This window comes from Littorina saxatilis, linkage group LG17, assembly GCF_037325665.1.
Source record: "Littorina saxatilis isolate snail1 linkage group LG17, US_GU_Lsax_2.0, whole genome shotgun sequence".
NCBI lineage: Eukaryota > Metazoa > Mollusca > Gastropoda > Littorinimorpha > Littorinidae > Littorina > Littorina saxatilis.
Window position 1 is genome coordinate 41,351,062 of NC_090261.1, and position 23,346 is coordinate 41,374,407.

The window sequence follows — 23,346 nt, forward strand, 5'->3', positions numbered from 1 at the left end:
GTAAAGATGCGTCTTCACTCGTTTATACCTAGCCTTACAGCTAAATTTAGCAGGTGGACAAACCAGTCTTACATGCCTCGGTTAAATATTTGGAATCCAGAAAATTGAGGCGGGTGGGTGGTGGTGTTGGGGGGGGGGGGGGGGGGGTAAGGGTTAGGGGGTTTAGGGGAATGAATGCCGCCAATTGGGCAAGCCAGTACTTCCTTGTTTGAATTGTATTGCGGGGGAATCACCCGGTCGTGAAAGCCCGGGGTTCGGTATTGCATTTCAGCTTGGTGGCTTAAAAATTAATTTATGACTTTGGTCATTAAAAATCGGAAAATTGTAAAAAAAAATAAAAATTTATAAAACGATCCAAATTTACGTTTATCTTATTCTCCATCATTTGCTGATTCCAAAAACATATAAATATGTTATATTCGGATTAAAAACAAGCTCTGAAAATTAAATATATAAAAATTATTATCAAATTTTTTTTTTCGAAATCAATTTAAAAACACTTTCATCTTATTCCTTGTCGGTTCCTGATTCCAAAAACATATAGATATGATATGTTTGGATTAAAAACACGCTCAGAAAGTTAAAACAAAGAGAGGTACAGAAAAGCGTGCTATCCTTCTTAGCGCAACTACTACCCCGCTCTTCTTGTCAATTTCACTGCCTTTGCCATGAGCGGTGGACTGACGATGCTACGAGTATACGGTCTTGCTGAAAAAGGGCAGCTACTTGACTAAATATTGTATTTTCGCCTTACGCGACTTGTTTTATTATTGTACTAAGTTCAATTGAATAAAAAAAAAACCGCTCGCGCTGGACCCGAGTACTCTTCAGACTGGCTCGCTCCCCCAGTATGAAAGTTTTTGTCTTGTGCACGTTTAAGACCAAGTGATTGCTCTGTGTGAATTACAGGCATCCCCTTTGCTATATAAATACATTGCATGCGAGCCGAGGATGTGCGTGGTGACTGGCCTTTCTCTTTTATTTGATCACAGTGAAACATATACTGCCGACCCTCTTCATAACTTAACAATATAAATGTTTGGAATGCCTGTTGTGTGAATGTTGGTTTCTGAAATTAAACTTGAGCGATTGTTCTGTGTGTGCTGATCTCTACAATCGTAAACGAGTGGCTGGTCTCGGGATCCAACATCTTCCTAATAATATGTTTAATACGGAGTGTTTATTCTGTGCAGGTGTTGCTCTTTATAATTATAGTCATAATTGAGTGGTTGGCCTCTGAAGCCAAGGTTATTATTATTTACGTTATTGAGACATCCCAGTGCACTAAGGGATTTATAGAGCAAATCGAGAAAATTCATTATTGAACAAAGCGCATAGCGCTGAGTTCAATAATTATTTTCGAGATTTGCTCTATAAATCCCTTAGTGCACTGGGATTGTTTCAATAACGATATTGTCAGTACCGCCAGAGAAAAAAGAAGATTCAAAACGCACATTTTGCAACGCGCATTTGGATAGGCGTAACTGTGTGGTCAGGTTTGTGTCACTGGATCTACTTTTGTGTGGGTTGTCTCAAGTCAAGTGTGTCGTGCTTTCGTCACACGCAAACTCTTGTTTTAATTTCTGTTGGTAAATTCCAGTGTAGCGTTAAGCTAAAAAGTGATGATCTTTCATAGAGACCTCATTTATACTCGGAGAAAGGACTGTGCTCTTGGTTTCGAAACCTTCCTCGAGCTTCGACAGATTGACTGTGCAGAGTTTTGCCCCTTGCCACGGTCGACGGAAAGCACATTTCCAAAATAAATGTGGCATGTTTCTCGTGTGGTATCTTCACTCATCGGGGAGTCTGGTACTACATATGAACGGTAAGAATGCTCTGAACCCTACACGTATTATAATTATCCCCATCGTTTTTTCGTTCACATTTGCCCAACATGTTAATTTGCTGAGCGGGGTTCATGTCGTCTGCTAGGGCAATCAAACCACTGCATGCAGTCTGCACTGCCACTGAGTTTGCACGCACGAGGCACGCTGGTAATAAGTCTTATATATGGTAAGAACGTTCTGAACCCTACACGTTTTCGATTACGATTGTTCTTGCCTTGAAATAATAATTCGGAAACCATTCATTTACTGAACTGATGCAGTCGTATTTCAGTGTAGTCAGTGCGGCTACGTATGACAGAGTCGATCGAGTCAGTCTTCCAAACTGGTCTAGCTGGTACGTTATCGGAATAACACTTGTGTTTTCTGCTAGCGGGTGGGAATTTTATATTAACTCATCATTTGGTAATGTGGATGATAAGCTACATGCCACTAACACGGCATATGAGAAGAATCTATGCAAGTCGGCGAGAATTAGATGAAACACAGCGGCTTCTATTTTTAGATCAGTGGCAGCCGCACTGTGGCACAGGCACATGCAATCTGTCAGAAAAAAACCCACTTCTGCTTTAATTGAGAAGCAGGAAATTTATGGTCATTTGGTATTGTGGAGAATATAAGCTACATGTCAGTAATTAATTCTGAGGATGAGAGCACAGTCTTGCTTAGGCAAAGGGCGTAAGAATACGCTCTGTGGAAAAGTTAGCGCACTCCAAGAGTGCGCTAACAGTTTTAGCGCATCGCCATTAGCCAATCAACTGGTTCACATCAGTCATGTGACACCAGTACTTACTGACAATTATTATTATTATTATTTTTATTATTATTATTATTAGTAGTAGTAGTATTATTTAAGTTACTGAGACATCCCAGTGCACTAAGGGATTTATAGAGCAAATCGAGAAAATTCATTATTGAACGAAGCGCATAGCGCTGAGTTCAATAATTATTTTCGAGATTTGCTCTATAAATCCCTTAGTGCACTGGGATTGTTTCAATAACGATATTGTCAGTACCGCCATAGAAAAAAGAAGATTCCAAACGCACATTTTGCTACGCGCATTTGAATAGGCATAACTGTGTGGTTAGGTCGTCAGTGTACAGTAAGATCTACTTTTGTGTGGGGTGTCTCAAGTGTGTTGTGCTTTCGTCACACGCATTTTAATTTCTGTTGGTAAATTCCAGTGTAGCGTTAAGCTGAACAGTGATGATCTTTCAGAGAGACCTCATTTGAACACGGAGAAAGGACTGTACTCTTCGTTATTTGCGATTCGAAACCTCCAGTCGAGGTTCGACGGATTGACTGTGCGGAGTGACTCCCCTTGAATTGACTCGAAGTCGAAGGACTCGACGGTTGCACATTTTCAAAATAAATGTGTCATATTTCTCGTGTTGTATCTTCACTCATCGGGGAGTCTAATACTAAATATGAACGGTAAGAATGCTCTGAACCCTACATGTTTTATATCCCCATCGTTTTTTAGTTCACATTTGCCCAACATGTTAATTTGCTGAGCGGGGTTTATGTCGTCTGCTACTGTGCTAGGCAAGAGCAATCGAACCACTGCAGTCTGCACGCATGAGGTAATAAGTCTTATATATATGGTAAGAACGTTCTGAACACTACACGTTTTCGATTACGATTGTTCTTGCCTTGAAATAATAATTCGGAAACCATTCATTTACTGAACTGATGCAGTCGTATTTCAGTGTACATAGTCTGCTACGTATGACAGAGTCGATCGAGTCAGTCTTCCAAACTAGTCTGGCTGGTGCGTTATCGGAATAACACTTGTGTTTTCTGTTAGCCGCTGGGAATTGTATACTAACTCATCATTTGGTAATGTGGATGATAAGCTACATGCCACTAACACGGCATATGAGAAGAATCTATGCAAGTCGGCGAAAATTAGACGAAACACAGCGGCTTCTATTTTAGATCAGTAGCACTGTGGCACAGGCACATGCAATCTGTCAGAAAAAAACAAAACACTTCTGCTTTAATTGAGAAGCAGGGAATTTATGGTCATTTGGTATTGTGGAGAATATAAGCTACATGTCATTAATTAATTCTGAGGATAAGAGCACAGTCTCGCAAAGGGCGGAAGAATACGCTCTGTGGAAAAGTTAGCGCACTCCAAGAGTGCGCTAACAGTTTTAGCGCATCGCCATTAGCCAATCAACTGGTTCACATCAGTCATGTGACACCAGTACTTACTGACAATTATTTTTATTATTATTATTATTATTATTATTATTCACGTTTATACTGTCTAGCTGACTACGAAGAGCCGTCTCAAGACTTCCCCATGCTGCCAACAAAAAAACAAAAAAAATCATAATTGGGGGTATGTCACCAGCCCCGCAGATGAACCATGTTCTGAGAAAAGTTCCTCATTTACGATTTAGTACTGAGTGATCACTCTGTGTGGATGTGGTTTTTTTTATAACAATAGCACGCGAACTGGCTCACGCAGCGTATGTGTGCTCAGGCCGGCCCAGTGTGACTCTCGGGGTTAGTTGTGTAGTGTAATAATAGACCAAATCCCCAAACTGCTGAGTCACATTGGGCCGGCCTGTTTGTGTGTGCGTGTGATGACGAGGGAAATAACTAGCGCATTAACGCGCAAAGCCTGGTGTCTCAAACCACCCGCTGGCTGGCTGTTCTATCAGGCTGCCTGGCTGGCTGTTTCTCCGTGTGAATTCCTCCCACCGCCAAGTCGTTTTTGTGGTTTATTTCGCATTTAGGTCCCAGGTAACATTATGAAGTTTTAATACGATCAATCGGACCTATTATCAAGTTAGTGTATCAACTTTTTAACGAACTGCGCCCAGTAGTTTCCCAGCAATAAGTTGTTAAGTCGAGACAGACACACACATACACACACAGACACACAATTAAAGTCTGTTGAGCCCAAGTACTAGCGTACTCGGGGATAAAAAACGCTCGCGCTGGACCCGAGTACTCTTCAGACTGGCTCGCTCCCCCAGTATGAAAGTTTTTGTCTTGTGCACGTGGATTTAAAAAAAAAAATTATTTTTTTATTTTACACAATTAAAAAAATTATTAGAGTAAAATAAAACATTAAAACGTTCATAATAAAAAACGCTGGCGCTGCACCCGAGTACTCTTCAGACTGGCTCGCTCCCCCAGTATGAAAGTTTTTGTCTTGTGCACGTGGATTTAAAAAAAAATATTTTTTTTTAATTTATTTTACACAATTAAACAAATTATTAGAGTAAAATAAAACATTAAAACGTTCATGATAAACAATAGTAAACAAGAATTAAAGAAAAAAAAAATTAAAAAAAATAGACCGCCCATGCCGGGAATCGAACCCGGATCACTTGGATTTAAATTTTTTTTTTATTTTTATTTATTTTACACAATCAAAAAAATTATTAGGGTAAAATAAAACATTAAAACGTTCATAATAAACAATAGTAAACAAGAATTAAAAAAGAAACAAGTCGCGTAAGGCGAAAATACAACATTTAGTCAAGTAGCTGTCGAACTCACAGAATGAAACTGAACGCAATGCCATTTTTCAGCAAAACCGTATACTCGTAGCATCGTCAGTCCACCGCTCATGGCAAAGGCAGTGAAATTGACAAGAAGAGCGGGGTAGTAGTTGCGCTAAGAAGGATAGCACGCTTTTCTGTACCTCTCTTTGTTTTAACTTTCTGAGCGTGTTTTTAATCCAAACATATCACATCAATATGTTTTTGGAATCAGGAACCGACAAGGAATAAGATGAAAGTGTTTTTAGATTGATTTCGACAATTTAATTTTGATAATAATTTTTATATATTTAATTTTCAGAGCTTGTTTTTAATCCAAATATAACATATTTATATGTTTTTGGAATCAGAAAATGATGGAGAATAAGGTGAACGTAAATTGGGATCGTTTTATAAATTTTTATTTTTTTTTACAATTTTTAGATTTTTAATGACCAAAGTCATTAATTAATTTTTAAGCCACCAAGCTGAAATGCAATGCCAAAATCCGGGCTTCGTCGAAGATTACTTGACCAAAATTTCAACCAATTTGGTTGAAAAATGAGAGCGTGACAGTGCCGCCTCAACTTTCACGAAAAGCCGGATATGACGTCATAAAAGACATTTATAAAAAAAATGAAAAAAACGTATGGGGATTTCATACCCAGGAACTCTCATGTCAAATTTCATAAAGATCGGTCCAGTAGTTTAGTCTGAATCGCTCTACACATACACACACACATACACCACGACCCTCGTCTCGATTCCCCCTCTATGTTAAAGGTGGTCGTCTACATTTTGACTTTTTTCCAATAATCGTATGGTTAGATTTCGCTAAAAAGTTATTTCAGATGATGAATGAACCATGGGGCAAAAAGTTACAGAAAAAAACATATATGTAAAAAAAGTTTCTATTTTTTGGGAGCGTGACTCACGCTTCCAATGTTTACTTTTCTGTTTTCTGAGACCATGTGCTCTGCCTAAAAATATCGACCAATCAAATTATTCGCGGCGCATGCGCAAAGAGTCATTTATGGTCCAAAAATGTCTGCCATCTTGCGCCAGTTACGTAAAAAGCAAAATTGTGATCGATCAGGGCGGCATAGGTCTGAATGTGTACATTTGGGGGACCAGAAACAACCCTGAGATGCAGCGAAGTTGGAATTAGGCGCCAAATTCAACCGGCAAGTGGCAAAAACACTATGATGCTCATTGAAAGTTACGTCGGGGGTGTGCTCAAAGTACTTTTGGCAAAATCGCAAGCAGGACAAAGCCCTGGGAGTTTTTCCTGTGGAAGAGCATGCTGAAACGGAATGTAAGTATAATTGTTGACATTACACCCAACCTTTACTTTGATCTTCCATTAACTTTACTTGTATATTTGAATTCAAACCTAGTTATTACGTTTCACAGTTCTGAAACAAAGCTTGTACGTACATGATTACCATTTCACTGTAGGCTGAAAGGGCGCGTCCGAACATTTCATACTCAAAGGCGGTTTGAAATCTTAAACCGGGCTTACTTTTAGATTTGGTTTTTACATTGTGTATTCCTCCACACTTTTTCCTTTTCTCAGCTAGTGTCGTGTCGTGGTGTGTGTCGTGGGAAAGGGAGGGGGGAGTTACATTTTCAGTGGCCGATTCTACTTCGGACAGATCATAGATCTATACAGACGGTATCGCTAACTCGTCATCTATGGACAGATCAAGCTCATCCAGATGAATAGAACTAAAATGTCACATTTTTTTTAGAATCTTATAGATCTGTTCTTAGTTTTTACGGTATGGCTTCAGCTACATTCAATCTGCGTGTGCCTTACAAGAACGACTGTTGAAAAAAAAATTCTCTTCAGAGATTCATGATACTATTCAGTTTTAACCACCACGTTTTTACATTGTGTGATTAAATGATAAGGTGACGTGCATCTTCACGCAGTCGCGCGCGCGCGCGTGTGTGTGTGTGTGTGTAGGGGGGGAGGGGGGGGGGGGGGATATGTCTGTCTGTGCCCTCTGACTTCAACATAAATTGTGTGTATTCAACAGTAACGTTGCACATTGCAGATCTGTGCGCCAGGAATGTGGACAAGGAAGCCGCAGTTTGAGCAAGCAACGGTAAGCTATTTTATTCGAAAGCTGTTTTATTCGATTACAGCGAGTCCGTTTTTAAGCAAGCTTTTATGATGTTCCTGTACACAACCTTCATCGATGCTACAGGGATACTGTTTCAAGTTTTTAACATTGAAACTGTGTGTGTGTGTGTGTGTATATACGTGTACGTGTGTGTGTGTGTGGGAGAGAGAGAGAGAGAGAGAGAGAGAGAGAGAGAGAGAGAGAGAGAGAGAGAGAGAGAGAGAGAGAGAGAGAGAGAGAGAGAGAGAGAGAAAGAGAGACTGTCTCTGTGTGTGTGTGTGTGTGTGTGTGTGTGTGTGTGTGTGTGTGTGTTCGCTCTGAAAAAACGAGAACACGCAAAAATAAACATCGTATTTGGTCAAGGTATCAGAAATATTTAGTATAATAGCTAATAGTGAAGGGTAACATTTTTTTTTCTCATAGCCTTTATTCATCAAGCTGACAGTGACAACATAATAAGGGAACACAGACAAATTAAATAACATATCCACAATTACTATAACAAGAAATGCAAGCGGACCAATAGTTGCAACAAACTTCAGGCTAAATAATATCACAAAGAAAGGACCAGAGGAAGAAAGAGAGATCACACGTATCTAAGAAAACAGCGGTAACCATTTGTATGTCCGAATGTATCATTAAAACCACGATATCCACATCTTGCCTGTTCTTAGTGTCATGCAATCATGAGTAGCAAGTGGTGTAAAAATTGAGAGACACAGAAAGGCACAGTCGTTCCCATGAAAGCTTTTGGCTCACCATCTCAGATTTAGACAAGATTGTACATGAACAAAGACTTAGATTCGACAACCTGGCTGCTTCATGCGCAAAGTGATAATTTATTTTGATGTGTTATCATCACAGATTCCTGCTTGAGTTCGTTCACAAATCAGTCAATAAAAAACAATCACAAACTGCACCCAGGCTGATTAGTTGATGTGTTTAGCGATGGTCTTTTCAGGCCTGGTCTGTTCTGAGACTGTAAATCGAATAGTTTACTCGGGAAGGACTGAACCTTTCACATCAATATTCAACAAAAACCAACAAAACGTCTGAATAACACATACGAGAAGGGGTGGGGGAAATTAATTTGTGTGCTTTTGTTATCAGGGGAGGGAACCATCTAATCCGAGCAAAATTACCTCCCTTGATTTGTCTTACGTGATACATGTGCAAAGTGAATAAAAAGTGCATCAGTCACAAACAAATACAACTATTTAGCAGGATCAATTAGTACACTTGATGCATATATGAATGTTGATCTATTCAGAATAATAAATAATGTCCCGGCTGATACTCCCTGCTAAATTATTAGCAGATTATCATCGATATTTGTGTTCCCTATGCACAGCGTTTGTTTTTCGGTTGTTTTGGTTCATGTAACGTTTCAGGCGTATTCTCAAGACATTTAGAGAACTGTTATGGAAGTCTGAAGATCAAAGACAAAAATGTATTTACCGTAAAATGCAAAAAAAAAGAAAACGGGTTTTCCAATAGCTCCTGCCATTCTGATTGTGGACTTTAGCATGCATAGCCGTGTCAGAAGACAACAAATATACATGCAGCCCGATTACTTGAAATGTGGCATCGGTATCAAGTGTGTGTGTGTGTGTGTGTGTGTGTGTGTGTGTGTTTTGATGCAGCTGCAGAAGTAAAGAAGCTAATGTCTTACAATATTTTCAGAAATGATCGCTCTATGTTTTACTACAGAACTGAAGGAGCAATGGTTGAGAGTGAGGGGGTGGGTATGCAATATACAAGTGGGTAGATTTGTGAACCATCTGTGTGCCCGCTAGGTGGAAGGCGTCCATGGCATCCATGTAAGAATACATCGCTGCTCTGCCGATTCAGGATGAAGTCATAAGTGTCCAAGCCATTGTCCTGCAAGAAAGAACACGTCATTTTTAGTCCATATATGCATTTCCGTGACTAAGCTTTGGTTTAATCATCGGCCTGATAATGATGACCTAGAAGCAATAGATTTGTTATCAAAAACAATTGAAAAAAAAAGTAAATTAATTCTTTCCTTCTCCTTGTATTTATCAATGTGTTTATTCTTTTCTTCTTTTTTTTTCTTGGGTGGGAAGGGGGGGTGGTGGTGGTGGTGGAGGTGGGAAGGGGGGGTGGTGGAGGTTGGGAGGGGGTGGGGGTGGTGGTGGAGGTTGGGAGGGGGGGTGTGTGTGTTGTAATTAGTTGTTTTCAAACACTTCGGACAGATACTGATGCGCCGGAGACATAGCAGAATTTTTCGGGGATGCATAATCTTGCGATCAGATGTGCAAGATGGTGATTGTTCTACACTACTCGTCATAAAAAAAACTTTACAGATGCGTTTGAGGGCAGATCTTTATGATGAGGCCGTTTATCGTAAAACCAATTATATGACTGGAAAGGCCTTTTATGCCCCTAACTTATTCAGAAAACAGATTGAGTTTACATGACGTAGTGTCGATACAGTGAAGCCTACAACACAAACACACCCCAAAATCAAATTCGCAAAATCAAGGTTCCCGCGTTAAAATTGACAACGAATCAGAACTGCTAAAACAAAACATGTTTAGCATGTTCTTAGACAAAACAATCAAATTTGCATCCAAATCAGTAAGTTTTGTTCACATATCTTGTCTAACATGGACGCTATGGCATGCTGAGCGGTGTAGGTGTCAATCCTCTCAGCAAGCATAAAAGGCAGTTTTTAAAGCCGCATTAGCGGGTAATGAGACAAAAAAATTGTACAAATCACGGTAAACATTTTTAGAAATCACGTTTTTGCGCCCGATATTTTCTTGTCAACTCCAAAGTCAAGGGACGAATACGAAATCCCTTGACTTTTGGGGTAGCGCGACTCTGTTACTGTTAATTTTAAGATTTTTATTTTTTATTTTTATTTTCATTCATCGTTGGGAAATTCCGGTCGCTTCCTCCCAGTGGAAAGCTAGCAGTGACAGAGTCGCACTACCCCAAAGTCAAGGGATCTATTAGTCCCCTTTCGCCGTTATCCCAATTCGCCCCCATCCCATTTTGGCGACATTTCTTAGGCCAAGTGTCATTTTACCACCATATCATGTACCATTAGCTCCACATCCCATTTTGGCGCAATCCCGTTTCGCCGTTAGCCCATTTCGCCTCCATCCCATTTTCGCGACATTTTACAGGCCAAGTGTCATTTTACCACCATATCATGTACCATTAGCTCCACATCCCCTTTTGGCGCAATCCCGTTTCGCCGTTATCCCATTTTGCCCCCATCCCATTTTCGCGACATTTCACAGGCCAAGTGTCATTTTACCACCGTGTCATACCACTAGCGCCACATTCCATTTTGTCGCCATGCCGTCATCCCATTTCGCCGCCATCCCTATTCGTGACATTTTGGATTGTGGCAAAAATGGGATTTGGCGTAAACGGAATGTCTTCCTTTTTTTTATAAGGGGCTTATTGTCCGTCAGGTCTTAATTGCCTATATTGGACATGAATTGGTTTATACGATTCGAGTTTTTACGCCCTCACGGCTTTTGATGTATGCGTGTTTAGGTGGTATCAGCCATCTGCACTTATGGTAGAATGACCAAGATCTTTAACGTGCAATTGTGGTGACACGGGGGTGGGAGATGGATACCGTCTCTGGGTCTGCACATAAAGTTGACACGTGTCCGTCCCGGCCCGGATTCGAACCAGCGACCTTTCGATCACAAGTCTAGTGCTCTACCACCTGAGCTACCCGGGCCCCATGTCTTCTTAGTTGAATAACGCAGTATAGTAGTATAGTGAGGCTTGGCAAGAAGAATAAATAAACAAGAAGGGCAAAGCCCATACGACTCACATGCTTGACCTTGACCTTTACATGACCTTGACCTTCAGCTAAACCTAGCAATGACATCATACACTAAGAACTGCTTTACACATTTTTCCTACCAAAATACATGTGACCTTGACCCAAGGTCAAGGTCATCCAAGGTCATGCAACACAAAGCTGTTAATTCAAGACATAGGAAGTACAATGGTGCTTATTGGCTCTTTCTACCATGAGATATGGTCACTTTTAGTGGTTCACTACCTTATTTTGGTCACATTTCATAAGGGTCAAAGTGACCTTGACCTTGATCATATGTGACCAAATGTGTCTCATGATGAAAGCATAACATGTGCCCCACATAATTTTTTAGTTTGAAACAGTTATCTTCCATAGTTCAGGGTCAAGGTCACTTCAAAATATGTATACAATCCAACTTTGAAGAGCTCCTGTGACCTTGACCTTGAAGCAAGGTAAACCAAACTGGTATCAAAAGATGGGGCTTACTTTGCCCTATATATCATATATAGGTGAGGTATTCAATCTGAAAAACTTCAGAGAAAATGTGAAAAATGTGAAAAATAGCTGTTTTTTAGACAACATTTATGGCCCCTGCGACCTTGACCTTGAAGCAAGGTCAAGATGCTATGTATGTTTTTTGGGGCCTTGTCATCATACACCATCTTGCCAAATTTGGTACTGATAGACTGAATAGTGTCCAAGAAATATCCAACGTTAAAGTTTTCCGGACGGCCGGACGGACGACTCGGGTGAGTACATAGACTCACTTTTGCTTCGCATGTGAGTCAAAAATGGGATGGCGGCCAAATGGGATGGTGTCAAAATGGGATGTCGCGCTATTGTTATGACACGGTAGTAAAATGACGCTTGGCTTGTGAAATGTCGCGACAATGGGATGGGGGGAAAATGGAATGCGGTGAGACGGCATGGCGGCCAAATGGGATATGGTGTCAAAATGGGATGTCGCGCTATTGTTATGACATGTTTGTAAAACGACGCTTGGCTTGTGAAATGTCGCAAAAATGGGATGGGGCAAAAAATGGGACGGTGGCAAAATGGGATTGCACCAACATGGGATGTGGAACTAAAACCACCCCCACCACTCAGCGTAGAGGCTCTAAACAAGAAAAATTAATAAAAATAAAAGGCATGCATTACTTTGTGGAATGCGATATTTTTACATTTTTACAAATCGCGGTTTTAGGTTCGACGTGATTTGTAAAATGTTTTTACATTTTTACAAACCACGGGTTAACAGTAACTCGCTAACGCGTTGCCTTCAAACTTTCGGAGAGTTGATCTAACACATGTTGTAAAGTACTTTCGGAATTTCAAGTAATTTGAGACATTAGGTCTGCTGTTATTTGTCATATCAGAAACAGTTCTTAAATTGACGATAGGTTTTTGCTGAATCATTGAACAAATTTTATTTGTTGAAATCTTCAAGAACAATGACAGATGCGCCACATACTCAAATTTCATGTACATATTTTATCAGACATGGGTGGTATGAGGATTTCAACGCGAAAGTAGTTTTTTTAAGAAGTTGACTCATTCAGAGCGCTGAGCGCAAATGTCGGCCTACGCATAGCAAAGCTCACTGCCAACACGCTTAACTGATCAATGGCTCTTGAAAAAGCATTTTCCAAAAATGTGTGTGTGCGTTTAAACAAGTGCACTTTGAACAGCCATTTGTGAAACTGTATTAAATTTAAGGGTAAATTGAAGCTTTCATTTTTCTAAATGCATGCTAATTCTAAAAAAGATTCTGTTCAATCGGACAGGGTACATCTTTATTTTTAAAACTCTTTCTGGGATGTCGCATAACAACAGAACTAATACCTCACATGACTTGAGATTTCGTGTGTACTTTACGACATGTGTTGACACAAATCTCCGAAAGTTTGAAGGCAATGCGTTTGCGAGTTACTCAAATGTACCATTCTTTGTCTTATTACCCGCTAAAATGGCTTCAAAATTGCCTTTTATGCCTGCTGAGAGTATTGACACCTACACCGCTCAGCATGCCTTAGCGTCCATGTTAGACAAGATATATGTGAACAACACATACTGATTTGGATGCAGATTTGATTGTGTGAGCAAGAGTGACCCTGTTTTTTTTATTTTTTTATTATCTCAAATTGAAGAACAACTCATTTTTTGCCCACACAAATTGATTTGTTTCAGCTGTTGTGCCTAGCAGTGTTGTTTTGCCAATTTGAAGAAGACTGGGTGACAGGTGACCCCCCAAAAATGCAACCCTCAAAAATGCTAATAACTTCTACATCTGTTGACCGAATCACTTTATATTTGGGTGACATAAACTTCAGCTACCGTGACACTTTCACAAAGGGGCAATTTTGTAGATCAAATGGTCAGACTTTTGTGCTATTTCAAAAAAAAAAGTTGCCAAGATGTGGAAGGGTCATGCATAGGCTTAAGTTTATGTCCCCCAGATATAAAGTGATTTGGTCAACAGATGTAGAAGTTATTAACATTTTTGAGGGTTGCATTTTTTTAAGGTCAACCTGTATTTGCCAAAAAATCAGCCTGACTGGGCCATTTCTACTTTAGTATTACGAAGTGAATTTCCAGGATGTTGTTATAACATTTAAAGATTAATAACTGAAACAGGACACATTTCTAAAGATTTCATATAACGATTATCCGCCCTATCCTGACACGCCCATCACTTTTCAGGTTGTTGTTTTTTCATCATAATTTTAATGCATAATTACGGCACATCATAGTCGAGTCATGCACAACTTATGGCGATTAACAGCAGTGTGCTAACAGTTTTGAAACTGTTTCAGATTTTTAAGTACTATTTTTGTAATTACAGGTCTTTGACGGGTGGTTATCAACCTCCCTTCACCTATCTTAGTAGTGGTGACAAACACACCTGGAAGGACATGTGGCTGCACTTGAAGTAGGCTCCTCTGGGAAGGATCCTCTGCAGGCCATGCCCAAAACCGGGGATGGGAGCGAGCAGCTCAGCAATGGACAGGACCAGCTAGCTCCCCCGCGGTCATCTCGTTAATCATGTTCTGACCAACACAGTTAAAAGTCCTATTGTCATGAAATAATGTGATGCATTCAAATTTTTATCCATTTTATCTGTTTTACTTTTAGTAGATGTAGTATTATGAAACCAGCGGCATATAGATATAATTATAAGCCATGCGCACTTGACCGGCATTCATGAAACTTTGTGGAATTATCATCCCATATCTCAGGCCAATGTACACCAAATTTGAAGTAAGTTGCATAAGTAATTCATGAGTTATCAGCATTTTAATGGGTGGCATGGTTTTTTTTTTTTTTTTTTTTTTTGGGGGGGGGGGGGGGTACTTTGTACATGTTTGTGTGTGTGTGCTTTATGCATTCAGATGTATACATATGTAAGAGTGTATGCATTAAATAAGTTGGTATATAATTAAAATTCTGTTGTTAATAAATTGTGTCTCGACTGATTGATGGGATTGTCGATTTTGTAAGTATCCTTTTAAACAGCAAACGGAAGTATAGTGTGTCACCACCGCCCCCCCCCCCCCCTCTCTCTCTCTCTCTCTCTCTCTCTCTCTCTCTCATGCACACACACGCATTTACAATATACAGCCCATACTTGAATAACTGAAATTAACATAAGCACTCAAGCAATAACAGAGAGAAGAAATCTTCAAACCATTACATTTGTAACTACACAAACTCACTGTAAGACTAAGAGACTGGATCTTTCTTCCCGATAACTCTTGGCGGCAGCTTCTTGATTCTTGAGTTGCTGTCCGCATGCGGACTCTGTGTCCTAAGGACATGGGATTCTTCCGTAAATGTACGGAATTCCGTAAATTTTTAGGCTCCAGGGATCATTCTTGAGATTCGTGCAAATCCGCTGAGAAAATTTTGGGGTATATGTAGGTATAGACCCAAGTTTTTCGGCCGGTCCGCTGATCGCAACGCTCCATTCCATACTATTCTTGAACGGTTGGTTCCTAAAACGGTCAGACTGTTGCTAGTCGATCCGTATGGGAACGCGCTCTTTGTCTCCTACAGTCACCGTTTCAACGTAGCTATCGGGGATTCAGTATAAGCATACCGTATGAGAATGATTCGGCGCCATTTTTACATCGCTTCGAGCCACCTGCCAAAATGATGAGGAAGCTAAAGCGAGACGAAACCGTTCTAGCCCGGGAAATTGACCAGCAGAAGTACAAGAAAAATCTCTGGAGATTCGACTGGCTCGATGAAGTTGTATCATTGAGCTGGAAATACGAGAAAGGCCAGAAGACACAAGACGTGAAACTGAAAGTTGGCGATGCTTTTGCTAAAATCAACTTGCCGGGAAAAGCTCAGTGCACTTTGTGCAACGATGTTAATGTTATCAACTACGGCTCCAATGGAAAGACTGCCCTCAAAAGCCACTTGAAAAGCAACAAGCACCTGACTATCCTGAAAACCCAGTCGGGTAATCAGTCACTGGGGTCGTTTGGAACCGACAAGGTAAGAAAATTGAAACCACACAGTCACACGCCACCACCCCCCCTCCCCCCATCCCCCGCCTCTCTCTCTCTCTCTCTCTCTCTCTCTCTCTCTCTCTCTCTCTCTCTCTCTCTCTCTCTCTCTCTCTCTCTATCTATCTATCTATCTTTCTCCTCCTTATTTTGAGTCTTAGCGTAAAATTAATTTGAGAAACATGGGAAGGAAGGGGGGGCTATGATTAAGCTGAAATATGCATTTCAGGGCCATTTTTGTGTGTCTAAAACACTAAAAACCAGGGGCGTCGCCCCTGGACCCTACTGGGGGCCTTCTGCAGCCCCCAGACCCCCACCTTCTTTTTCCTTAATTATCACTTTTTCGGAATCCCATGTCTGGTCCTTGATTCCCGATTGCGCTGACAAACAATGTAACACTGCCGCACCTGCTGGCCCTGCCCTGCCTCTTCTGACCGGTGGAGACGATGTTTAGCTCAGAGTTGAGACATGAGATAAGCGTACTTTGTTCGACCTGAGTATCGAAATGGACAGCTTTTGCAGAAAAAAAAAGAAACAACAAAACAAAACTGTTAAAAGACATGGACAAACGGTTATACTTGACGGACATGAATCATAACTGAATAAAATACGTGGCTTATACCTACCATGCAATACAGTACAGTGTTAGTTTATTTATGCCATAAGGGGCAAATGTATGAGTTACACGTTTGGCATTTTTAAGAACTATAAATGCATACATGAATCGTCTAAAACATGATCAGGTATAAGAAAACATGATCAGGTATAAGAAAACAAACACGTACAGATACTCCGATTCACTCAATCACTCGTACTACCACGTGAATGTCACACACACACACACTGACACACGCACGCACGCGCGTACGCACGCATCTACGTACACACACATGCACACACACACGCACAAACACACACATCTACAGACATACGCACGCACATTTTACACATACACACAAACACGCACATTTTACACACATACGGCACACATATAGACCTAAGAAATACAAAAATAAAAACCAGCTGCATTCTAAGATTCGACCGGAGAATCTAGATCTCTGATTCAACTGATTCAGTTAGATCTGTAGTTGTTAGTCAGTCTTGCAGGAAAATCAATGGCGATTCTGACATCGATGTTGCGGGTAGTAGTCTACCGGCGTAAACTCATTATAAATGAAAGCACACAAATCAAGGACTCTTGTTGGAAAATACCTTTTTTTTTTATTCCGATCCTTATTTTGTAGTCGAAATGTTTTGTGTGTGCAGAAATACAAATTTAGATCGATTGCAAGCGTTTTAGATTTCATTGTCAGAGTACGTGTGTCACTGTGTCGGAACTGTGCCTCTCGAAACATTCAGTTAGCGTTAGACCTATGCTTTTGCTTTATTTTTATGATGACTCCTTAATTCCTGAACCGAATCATTAAGCAGAGCCTCTTTGTAAACCGCCATAAAACAAAGTACCGTGATGTGCAATGCTGAAAGCGTAAATCTGACTTTTGAGAGGTTCCCTGAAATGCGTCAACTCGGCTAAGATTTAAAATCTACGAATGACGAACACAGTACGTGAACAGAGCAAACACATTGCTTGAAACTGTTTTGTTGCATAATGAAGCCTTGTTTGCAGCCACTTAAAAGTCTTATACGACAAGAATGTATTGCATAATTGATAAAAAGAACTTACCAGAGAACTTTCGTCAAGCCAGCGGCTGCTCACCGCTAGGAATTCTGGGTGGTTGAGCACTTTGAAAACTTCCGGTTTACATTATGTTCCAAATAAGGATATCCTACTACGATTATGTTCCAAATAAGGATATCCTACTACGATGGAATACATCAATGAATTTTCAAACGGCTACACTTGCTCCGTCCTTTCTGATCGGAGGGGGGTGTTTTTTTGAAAGTGTTAGTGAATGGATTAAACATTTTAGTGGTCAAATCTCAATTTCTGTCAGAAAATGTAGACGAGGACCTTTAAAACATTTAGTCAAAACTTGACTAAATGTAAAAATAAAAAACATAGACCGCCCATGCCGGGAATCGAACCCGGATCACTTTGGCCATAGGCAGACGTGCTACGACAACTTTACTAGAGTTGTGCGCCTTGAATCACTGTGTCCCTGTCGCTCTCTCTCGTGCTCTCTGTCTCTCTTTCAGTCTCACCGAGACCAAACACTGCATTGTAGTTTCTTTGCCGAGACCAAATCCCCACCCGCTGGCTCAGTGGCTGGCTTGCAAATCGTCTCGCATGCGATACGCATGCTTTTCTCGTGTTCGGCGGTTCTTTTTGGCGAACTGCCTCCCACCGCCAAACCTCCCCCCCGTTAAGAGTCGTTTTTGACTCACATGCGAAGCAAAAGTGAGTCTATGTACTCACCCGAGTCGTCCGTCCGTCCGTCCGGACGTCCGTCCGGAAAACTTTAACGTTGGATATTTCTTGGACACTATTCAGTCTATCAGTACCAAATTTGGCAAGATGGTGTATGATGACAAGGCCCCAAAAAACATACATAGCATCTTGACCTTGCTTCAAGGTCAAGGTCGCAGGGGCCATAAATGTTGTCTAAAAAACAGCTATTTTTCACATTTTTCCCATTTTCTCTGAAGTTTTTGAGATTGAATACCTCACCTATATACGATATATAGGGCAAAGTAAGCCCCATCTTTTGATACCAGTTTGGTTTACCTTGCTTCAAGGTCAAGGTCACAGGAGCTCTTCAAAGTTGGATTGTATACATATTTTGAAGTGACCTTAACCCTGAACTATGGAAGATAACTGTTTCAAGCTTAAAAATTATGTGGGGCACATGTTATGCTTTCATCATGAGACACATTTGCTCACATATGATCAAGGTCAAGGTCACTTTGACCCTTATGAAATGTGACCAAAATAAGGTAGTGAACCACTAAAAATGACCATATCTCATGGTAGAAAGAGCCAATAAGCACCATTGTACTTCCTATGTCTTGAATTAACAGCTTTGTGTTGCATGACCTTGGATGACCTTGACCTTGGGTCAAGGTCACATGTATTTTGGTAGGAAAAATGTGTAAAGCAGTTCTTAGTGTATGATGTCATTGCTAGGTTTAGTTATTTGACCTTGACCCTGAAGGTCAAGGTTATGTAAAGGTCAAGGTCAAGCATGTGAGTCGTATGGGCTTTGCCCTTCTTGTTGTGGATTATTTGGCATTTAGGTCCCAGGTAACATTATGAAGTTTTAATACGATCAATCGGACCTATTATCAAGTTAGTGTATCAACTTTTGAACGAACTGCGCCCAGTAGTTTCCCAGCAATAAGCTGTTTAGTCGAGACAGACACACAGATACACAGACAGACACACAATTAAAGTCTGCTGGACCCTAGTACTGCGTACTCGGGGATAAACAATAGTAAACAAGAATTAAAAAAAAAAATAGACCGCCCATGCCGGAAATCGAACTCGAATCACTTTGGCCATAGGTGTGCTGCTTTCCACCAAGCCACCAACTCTGACAATTTTGCCAGTGAACTCAAATGCCTAGATTGCTAAAAATTTAATTAGGTCGCGCAGGACACGAAGTGGCACACCGTCGCACGCAAAGCCTGGTGTCGCTGGCTGGCTGGCTGTTCTATTAAATATTTTTGAGCGGAAGGTCAGGCAGAAAATTCGATCAAGTCCGCATTGTTTTTAGAAGCGAATATCACGCCGTGGATCGTGTAACTCTGCAATTTGCGCCACCGCAACTTGTTATCGCTTCACGCCGACGAAGAGGCAAGCTGCGAGGTAGGTCTCTCGAATGATAAATTAAATTATTAGAATGCTAGGCACTCAGCATGTTCTCAAGTGTTGCATTTCACTAACTTATATCCTTAGCTATATTTCTGTATATATTTTTTGATGCTTTGATGGCCCTGGTGATCGTGACGATCTGTTTTTCTTCTCGTTTCCCCATGTTTTGGGCATATTTTCAGTTTCTGCGTCAAATGCAACAAAACGGAGATTACTGGTTATTCTTGGACATGTTCACTGATAACTTTAATGTTTTATGAATCTCCACGTGTAGTTTCTCTGTATATAGTTCCATATATACTTTGCAAGAAGCAGATAAAAACAGAGTGTCAACAACTCTCTGTGATTCGCCACCGCATCAATTCAATGTTAGATGTAACTCGCCACCGCATTTTTTGTTATTCGCCACCGCACTACGCAAATTGTTATTTTCAAACGCATCAACATCGTGGAGGCATTTAAACCTTTATTTTTGTCACAAAACTGACAGCAATTGATAGGAGCATTTTAACTTTAGTGCTGCAAGTTTTAAACTCAGGGGCGTGACGTGATGTTGCCTATGCAAAGGATTTAAAGGCACCATGAGTTGACAAATCAAACTGTAGTATTTCTTCTTCTTCTTCTTCTGTATGAAAAGTATGCTTATCTGTACTTGAGTGTATAACCCACATGTACTGGAATGTGCTTATATATATGACCCCCCCAAAAAAAATCCCTGGGACTGAGATTCAAGAGGTTTAGGGTATGATGACATCAATAGGAAATATAACAGTGCTTACCCGTAAGAGTGAAAAAAATACTATATTTACAAGTGGGAAATGCATCGATGACTGCTAGTGATGATCTGAACAGATTACGCAGCAAAATAAAGACACATCAGAACATGAAGACCAACGTTTTCACCAATGAGATTTCACTTTTAGGAAGGCACGCTGATGAAAAGTTTGTCCTCATGTTCTCTTATGCATTCATTTACATTCGGAAGATCGACTACACATACAAGAATGTACAAAAACGTTCCGCATGGTTTGAACATGGCAGGATGGATAGCGTACTGCCCCTATGATCCGCTTGATTTCCTTGGCCGCGGGTTCAATCCCTTGCCGGGACAGTTCATAAAGTGAATTTGGGTTTACGCTATGCATTAAAAGCTTGTCGTCAGTGGTTTTCTTCCGGGTCCTACCAGTTTGTTTTCCTCCACCATTTCAAAACTGTAAATTAATTCCGCCCATCTGCAAAAATTTTTAAAAAAAATCTTTCCAAATTCTGATTTCCTAATAGCAGCTTTAATCCTTCGTACCACATGGTGAGTGTGTGTTGTACGATTGTCACCATGTGAGCGTACGTGTCAAATCAATATTTTCAATTGGAAGTGACAGAATCACTGAACTCTTCAACATATTATGCAATTCATTAGACAGTTGCGGTGGCGAATAACATCCAAGACGTGAAATTGCGGTGGCGAATTACACCAAGCATCGGTGGCGTATAACATGAAGTCTAATTGTTTGTGTTTTCTTTTGCCGCGTGCGTCACCCAAAGACAAAATTGTGCAACAGCATTCATCAAGAATACAAAGGACATGTTTAGCTCACAGGATATCATCACGGGAATGCATCAACTAGTGCTGTTTCGTTGAAGTTACGAGGGAAGGGACAAATCGTGCAATTTCAGCTACAATTCCAGCAGAAATCGGACTTCAGAACTGCCGAAACATGACATTTCGACTAAAAAAGCACGTACCTTAGACCTTGAGTATATACTTCTTTAAAATGTACTAATGAAGAATCTAGATGATGCCTGAAAGTCCTACAAATTTTCATTTTCTGTGAGAGACCTATCTTGCAGCGTGCTACTTCGTCCGCGTAATGCACTGAAAAAGTTGCGGTGGCGCAAATGCAGAGTTACACGATCCACGGCGTGAATATGGTCGGACGCTGAACCACGATGCTTTCACTTTCACTCGATAGCTCGACGCAGCGCAAAACCTGGTGGCCACACGCTGGCTGGCTGTACTGTGTGACGCGTTCGGCTGTAAATTATTTATTTATTTTACACAATTAAAAAAATTATTAGAGTAAAATAAAACATTAAAACGTTCATAATAAACAATAGTAAACACGAATTAATTTTTTTTTTAAAATAGACCACCCATGCCGGGAATCGAACCCGGTGTCGCTGGCTGGCTGGCTCTTCTATTAGCCGCACGGCAGTTCTATCCCACCGCGAATTGCGCCCTCCGTTAAGAGTCGTTTTTGTGGATTATTTGGCATTTAGGTCCCAGGTAACATTATGAAGTTTTAATACGATCAATCGGACCTATTATCAAGTTAGTGTATCAACTTTTGAACGAACTGCGTCCAGTAGTTTCCCAGCAATAAGCTGTTAAGTCGAGACAGACACACACACACACACACACAGACAGACAGACAGACAGACAGACACACAATTAAAGTCTGCTGGACCCTCCTACTGCGTACTCGGGGATAAAAGCTTGTTTAAACCAACAAGCTCTGAAAGTTAAAAAGAATACAGAAAAGCGCGCTTTTCCTGCTAAGCCCAAACGCTTCTGCGTTTTACAGGCATGTCAATTTCAGTGCGTTTTCCACGTGAAAAGTGTCAGCGATTTCCTTGCCGCGGGGATTGACAAAGCTGTATTGTCTAGGTGAAAAAATGCAGTGCGTTCTGTGAGTTCGACAGATTGACTAAATGTAGTAATTTCGCCTTACTCGACTTGTTTTAAAGTCTAATGATCATTGAACTGCTAATAACTTAACTCGGCAAAAATATTTCTGCACCCTTGTTCGTCGTACCCCAACTGATGCATTCAATCCCGAATGAAATCATACAAATGTCCTATGCCATTAAAGCCCCTCTCACTTGGCTACCTGTCAAACTTTTCGGATCAAAGTTTTCTTTCACAGGGGTCTCGAGATCCCCGCCAAAAAGAGTACCCACAGTCATGCGAGACCGCAGCATGTTTTGAGAGTTACTAAGCGATAACTGCTATCAATAGAAAACCAACCTGATCGTTCCATTTGTACATTTTAGTCAAGTTTTGAGCGATTCAGAAAAAAACTACTGGACCGATCTTCATGAAACTTTGCATGAGAGTTTCTGAGTATGATATCCCCAACTTTGTTTTCTTTTTTTTCGATAAATGTGTTTGATGACGACATATCCGGCTTTTTGTGGAAGTTGAGGCCGCACTGTCATGCCCTCATTTTTCGATAACATGGATTGAAATACGATAACACAGAGAGAGAGGCAGTGTGGAGGTACACATACGCCTGCCCACACACATAGATACACTATCAATGCGTGAACACATCCATCAAATCAGTCGACCAGATTTAACAATAAACGATTGGACAGACTCAAATATCAATATGTTATTACGAACAGAATATTGCTCGCTACCTTTTAATAATATTTCCACGCGTCTGAAGTGAACAGGCAACGAATTGATTGTTGTCAGACGAGCATCTGCATACAAAGTGCAGTTTAATAAATAATGTTCGGCTGTTTCATTTGGATCACCGCAAACACACTGTGCGTTATCTTTTAGATGGCGTTTACACAAGTCTGAATTAAGGTTACTAATATTTAAACGCATTCTGCAGTGTTGAACTTCTGTCTGTCGTTTTCCAAAATAATAATAAGCTGGTACACTATGATCAGGACTTTGTAAATAATGCTTACACTCGCTTATTGAATTTGTTGTTTTAATCACATCAGGCAAATTATTCCATAAAACTGTGGAGAATGGAATGAA

The 23,346-nt window shown here is 40.5% G+C and overlaps 2 long non-coding RNA genes across 2 annotated transcripts in view; both read left to right on the forward strand.

Moving 5' to 3' along the window:
* The first annotated feature begins 6,128 nt into the window (after positions 1-6,128).
* Positions 6,129-14,265, forward strand: LOC138952884 (uncharacterized). The gene is made up of 3 exons (XR_011451449.1): positions 6,129-6,660; positions 7,406-7,456; positions 14,131-14,265. It is a non-coding gene; the product is annotated as an uncharacterized lncRNA (long non-coding RNA).
* Positions 14,266-15,098: 833 nt separating this feature from the next.
* Positions 15,099-23,346, forward strand: part of LOC138952911 (uncharacterized) — a 142,118-nt gene continuing 133,870 nt past the window's right edge. The window contains exon 1 of the long non-coding RNA XR_011451456.1: positions 15,099-15,206. This is a non-coding gene — a long non-coding RNA (uncharacterized lncRNA). The remainder of the gene's footprint in view (positions 15,207-23,346) is intronic.